We start from the raw sequence: 6,000 nt of genomic DNA, 5'->3' as shown, positions 1-6,000 counted from the left end.
TGGCAACAGGAAATAGTTTCTTTAAAAAAAAATATTTAACATTGGCTGGTACTTTCACTTGTGTTCCTAATACACGACAGCATGGCTTTCTGTCTTGAAACTGACCCTTATTCTTTAAAGTAGAGTTCTGATCTCTGGATTGAAGAACAAAGACTGAAATTGCTTTCATGCTTATTTAATCATGTGAATACTTTTGAAAAAAAAATGTCAAAATTGAATTTAGATTATAAATGAATTCATTTGTTCTACAAAAGACCATAGTCATGCTTTGTGACAAATGTGGAAAACTTTAATCTATATTTTTTATGATGGAATCAGAAAGTTTGAAAGAAAAACAAATTTGAAGAGAGAGCAAAGTAAAGATGGAGTTCAGGATTAAAAATTAATCAATATTTTTAAGTGAAAATTCATTCAATTGCTACAGAATAGAAATTGTTTTAAGGCATGGAATTTCCATTTTTTTTTAAACAAATTTACTCAAAGTTGGGAACCTCCATACAATTTGGAAGATATGTGGCTTATCTTTCGTTTAAGTGTTAGCTTTGCTACACCTTAGCAGTGTAACATTGCTTCCTCTTGTAGGATGAGGTTAACTACATTTCCTCTGCATGCTTGCTTCAAGAATTACAGGTGCTTCATGTAAGTTCTATGTCAAAATTCTAAGTACCTTGCCTGGCATGTATGCTCAAAAATAGAAGGTACCACGGTGATGATGATGATAGTGATGATGATGATGGTGAAGGCTATACCTTCATGCCAAACATAAACTGTGTAATCAACTTTGTAAACTGCCATAGAATTATATATTTCCAATCCTTTAACTGCATTTATTTTCAGTAAAAACTAAACCTTCTCATGGAATCTGCTAAGCAGCACACAGACAGTTTTTCAATAGCAGGTCCCTTCGTGCAGACACTTAAAACTGAGTACTGAACCATCTCATAGTGCCCATTCAGCCTGCTGATCACTGTTCTGTACTCCCTTTAAAATGAAAGAACTAACTCCTACAAACTTCTATATTACTTGAACACAGACACAGAGATAGAGAATTCCATGGTTAAAGGGTTGCATTTCTGAAGGGCATATGTGGGTTTCTAAACACCAGACTATATATTTTAAGATGAACAATTAAAGGAACAAAAATAATTTACTTTTAAGCAATTCCTGAGAACCTTACACATGTTGTTCTTTGCTGACTTTATTTAAAAACTGTTAGAGCTTTGATTGTTATCAAGCCAAATGGTCTTTGTTCCATAATAATAGGTTCTTTGTGTAGTGCCCATGCCAGCTACCTTTGGTGTTTAGTGAGTTTCCAGTGGTTACACGGGACCAAGGCTTACAGCATTATCTGAAAGAATGTGTGAAGCATGCATACAGAAACTTCAAAATACATTTAGATAGAGCACCATGATTTAAAAGCTTTCATGTGCCATGCAAATTTATATCACTTGCATGAAGTGAGTGTCAGACATTATATACATATGTATACATATATATATATATATATATATATATATATATATATATTATATGTGTGTGTGTATAATTCTATATAATTATATATATTTCTATGAGGTTTTCTGCCTCTCCAGGTGTCAGACATTAAGACATTAAAATGTTCATTATCTTTGGAAGACTTCACTTTCAAATTCATGAGAGTAGACATAATGTCATAATGGGATCTAAGTGGAACACAGCATCGTTTTCTGATATGGACCAGAGGAGGTATCTTCTTGGCGGTGCACATGTTGACCTGTTAGGGCCACTTGTTGAATATTTTCCATTTTCTTTTAGGAAAATTCTTATTCCGTAGTGCCAGAGGAACTCATATATTCATTTCCTTATTATTTTAAGATTCAGCTAAGCTCTACATATAACTCTGCTACATATACATTATTTTACTTTTTCTATACCACAGCTTCATTTCAAACTCAAGTCCCCATTATCAAGGTTGAACACAGAAAATATAAATGATTTTAGTTAATTCAGATTAATTTAGGTCAGGAGTTTCTCTGTCCACTCAGGGTCTTATTTTTCTACCTGTCTTCTTCCTGAATGTAATTTATATTCTGCAAGTGTTGGTGGCAGGAAGCATATGGCTATATTGCTGTGCCCTCTGATGTGTCTGTATCCTAATTAGCTTTGGTTCATGTCCATGTTACTGTACCCTCGATGCCTTTCTGCGGGTGTGGAAGGGGGACTATCTCCTGCTTACTCTAGCTAGGACAGGGAAAAATTCTATAGTTATATCTAAAGACTCACTGTAGTTTGGGAGAATTCTATGAGGTTTTCTGCCTCTCCAGGATCCAATTGAGACACATGTGTTCTAAACCTATCTGAGTTTATTTATAGAATAAACGCTTTATGACCCATATTCAAGGCTACATTAATATCTTAGATACTGTTGTCTCTTGAGTTCTCCTTTCAACCTGGATAGTATTTATTTTGCAAATGAATGAACTATGGTAGATGGGAGTCTTTAAATCTACTGTTTAACACACAAACTTTATGTCCAAAGTCCATCAGGATTTTGAAACTCAAAATCCTTATATTTTGAGCTTTAAAAACAATTTTCTCTTCTCTTGTTCAGCATTGGTGCTTCTGCTGTGATGACCCTGCCACGAATTTATGCATGCAAAGATCTCGGAGCAGTGAGAGAGCCGCAAGTTCACAAGACCCACAGCAACCATCAAATCGTTACAATGAACAACAATGAAAAACATATGGACTGATATGTCAGAAGAATAACAAACTATGGTGGAATTTTCCTTTACCAAATCAAAACTATTGATTAAAGAGAACAAAGAAGAATATATAATAGGCAGGTACCTGAACTAAAGATTCTTTCTCCCTTTGCTTTATAAAAACAGAAACTTTTTAAATAGTCAAATTAGATTTAGCATAGTATTGATAAATGAATTTCAAGTTTTCTCTGTCTGGAACTTTTGATCTTTGATTCTGCAGATGGAGGACCTTCAGTTGAAGCTCAGATGAGGAGGTGGTTAGTAATTACGAAAGTGACTAGATGTGAGGTTTACCTTGTCTGCTTGGGACACTTTGCCTCTGAATAGCTCTCATTCTTTACTGCAGACCTCAGGTAGCTTCCTACTACTTTTCTCCCATAGAGTTTGAACAATTTGACAGTCTAACCAGAACCTGACTTGAACTTGCCTTTCCAGGTGTGCTTTCTCAGCTCACCTCATGAACGGGAACCTCCATGCTCACTGACCTTCCACTCTCCTATCAAAAGCTTCTTGAATTTTTCCAGCTCCCTGAATTAAGACAGCCTTTTCCCTTTCCAGGAGAGCTCCCTTCCTCATCCTTGAGCGGGGCAAACTACTCTTTTCATTCCAGTTCCTCTTAACGACTCCCTCAGTCTCCATCCTTCCCCACCACTAGCAATCTCCAGGCTCCCCATAGCTCTCTTCAGCACTTCCTTAAGGCTGACATGGATTATGGATATTTCTGTAGCAAAAGACCCAGAGGGAGAAAACTTGAGTTCTTAACCTTGTTTTGAACATTGCATCAGGTCATTTCGTTTCTCTTAGCATCAGGCCAGCCAGAGGATATATGAACTATCCTTGCACCATTTTCAGCAGGAAGTTGGTTGGTTGAAGTTTTCAGCTCATGGTACATAAATCAAGTCTCAATTTCCAACAGTGCTTGGTACTCAGTAACAATTTTCTAAATCAAATAGAACGGCAGATGAAAAATAAGGAGTGTATTGATCAATCCCATGGGGCCAATGTGGGAATAAGGATGATGTGTAAATATTCTGGTTGATTCTCCAGACAGGATGTAGTCATGGGGCACATTTTCCCTTCCCTTTATCTTACCCAATGGCTGGGATTTCCTTCTTTTATGTCTGCAGAGTGAAAGTTTTAATTCTCTTTTAGTATGGTTAAGGAGAGGCACAATATAGGACAGCAAGTTCATAGTGAAGAAAGGGCTGAAGATTAATCACTAATTCACATTTTATTTGACAAGTTAAATAAACTCAGAAAGCCTTGCCAGGTAAAAACCAAGACAGATCTTTATTTCAAAGATAAAAAGAACTCAGTTCCTTGGCAGCAGTCTAAGCTCTTCTAGTCTTTCAACAAGTGGCGCTTGGTGCTTTAACTCACTGCTAAGGCTTCAGGTTGCATTACGCTGCCATGCTACTAAAGACTATGGACTAAAGAAAAAAAATTAGCTTACCTCCACATCCTTGTTAGCCCATCACATCTGCTATTCAATTATGTGTTCCTTGCTTGTGGGTACCTGGAAGAGTGAGAAAGAATAGAAAAAGAAAACTTAAATATTACTCAACTGCATTTTGTGAAAGGCAAATATTTACAATTTTAATTGATGACAAACACACACTTCATAAAACTATTAGCATGCAACTCCAGCTGCAAAAACTGAACAGCGATATGCCTAAGCTGGTTAGCAGCAAAAAAGTAAACCAATCACATCGACAAAAAGCCACCATAAACAAAAAAACTATATTGAAAAGATCAACGGTTTTGGCATTCATCCCTACCATCAAGTCTTTCGCTTTCTTTTTTGTTTTCCATCAAAATTTAGCTTACGTTTGAAGTTAGCAAGAGTTGCATTACTATTATTGTTAATTTTAGTTCTGTTTATTACCTTGAGGGTTATATATTGTAAAATAATTTTGGTGCCTCTAGTTAATGTTAATTAGTTGTTTTAATAGCCTATAGACCTATTTGTTATGTTTTTGTAGGTTTACTTTTTTAACTATCAGGAACTTAATAACTGAGAATATTTAACATTACTGTTGCATAGGCAAAATTACAGAGTTACTATCAGTGTTACCTGTTTAACGTTTAGTCATCCTTTGAGTCCTGCGACATATTTCCTTAATAATCATCAGCCATCAAGTCTGATAGTCTCAAAAGAAATATCAGCCCTCTAAACTGCCTTCAAGGGCGGTGATATTTAGCACTGAAAATTACAAATAAAGTTTTTGAGGTTGAATAGCAACAACTGGCCAGTGACACTGATGATTTGTTTGTCAAAACAAACTGTTATCAACTACGCAAATGAAGTCCACGCACTCTTTTGAGTGAAAACAATAAAGTGAATCTACGCGATGCTTACATGTTGGATGGGATATTTAATGTGCGGGGAAACTCAAAGGTTGAAGAACTAGGCATTTAGACAGTGGTAAGTGGTAATCTTACCTCTTTATACTCCATTACTCTTTCTCACGAGAGACATGCTAATGCAAACAAGTCAATCAGAATTTGTGTTTAGCAAGATAAAGCTTAGAGGATAGTTTAAAATCCATTTATTATTCTAGATCCATTTTTTTCCATTAACATGTTATACATTAGTGTTTACTAACCATGATTCATGTAACAGTTTAGTTTGTTAACTTTTAAATTATTTAACAACCATAAGTTATTAATACATTTTAAAGTATTACACAAATATCTTAAAACAGGCTTGGGTTCATTTTTGTAATTTTTAAATAGAAAACATTTTAGGCATCTCTTGAAGAAGAAATAAAGCAGGCATTTAAAGCTAGAAAACAAGTAATTCCAAATTTAGTTTTTACAAAAGTTTTCAGCTTTATTGACAAATTATGGCAAACATATTTGACAAATTGTGGTTTCCTATTTAGAGAAGCTTACACATGGAACTTTATGTGTGTTTTTTTTCTTTTTTAACAAATACAGGTTAAAACACTGAACAAATTCAGTTAGCTACATACATACAGTAGCTGCTTGTTTTCAACCCCATTAAAACAGCATTTAAAATTAAATTTACAAACTTAATATCGAACATCTTTATCTAACTAACAGATATTAAAAGACAGGTTAAAACATCTTATCTACAACTTTATTATCAGCTAGTTCAAAAATCATATTACAGTCTTTTAGCAACCCTAAACAAAATTTCTGCTAGTTGGTTGAGACTCAAAATCTGTCAACAGATTCATGCTCTTTCTTAAAAAATAAAAGAAAAAAAAAAAGAAAAAAAAAAGATTACACA

This window comes from Callospermophilus lateralis, chromosome 6 (genome assembly GCF_048772815.1).
Source record: "Callospermophilus lateralis isolate mCalLat2 chromosome 6, mCalLat2.hap1, whole genome shotgun sequence".
Classification (NCBI taxonomy): domain Eukaryota; kingdom Metazoa; phylum Chordata; class Mammalia; order Rodentia; family Sciuridae; genus Callospermophilus; species Callospermophilus lateralis.
The sequence above is the reverse complement of the archived record's forward strand: the minus strand, read 5'-3'. Positions refer to the sequence as shown.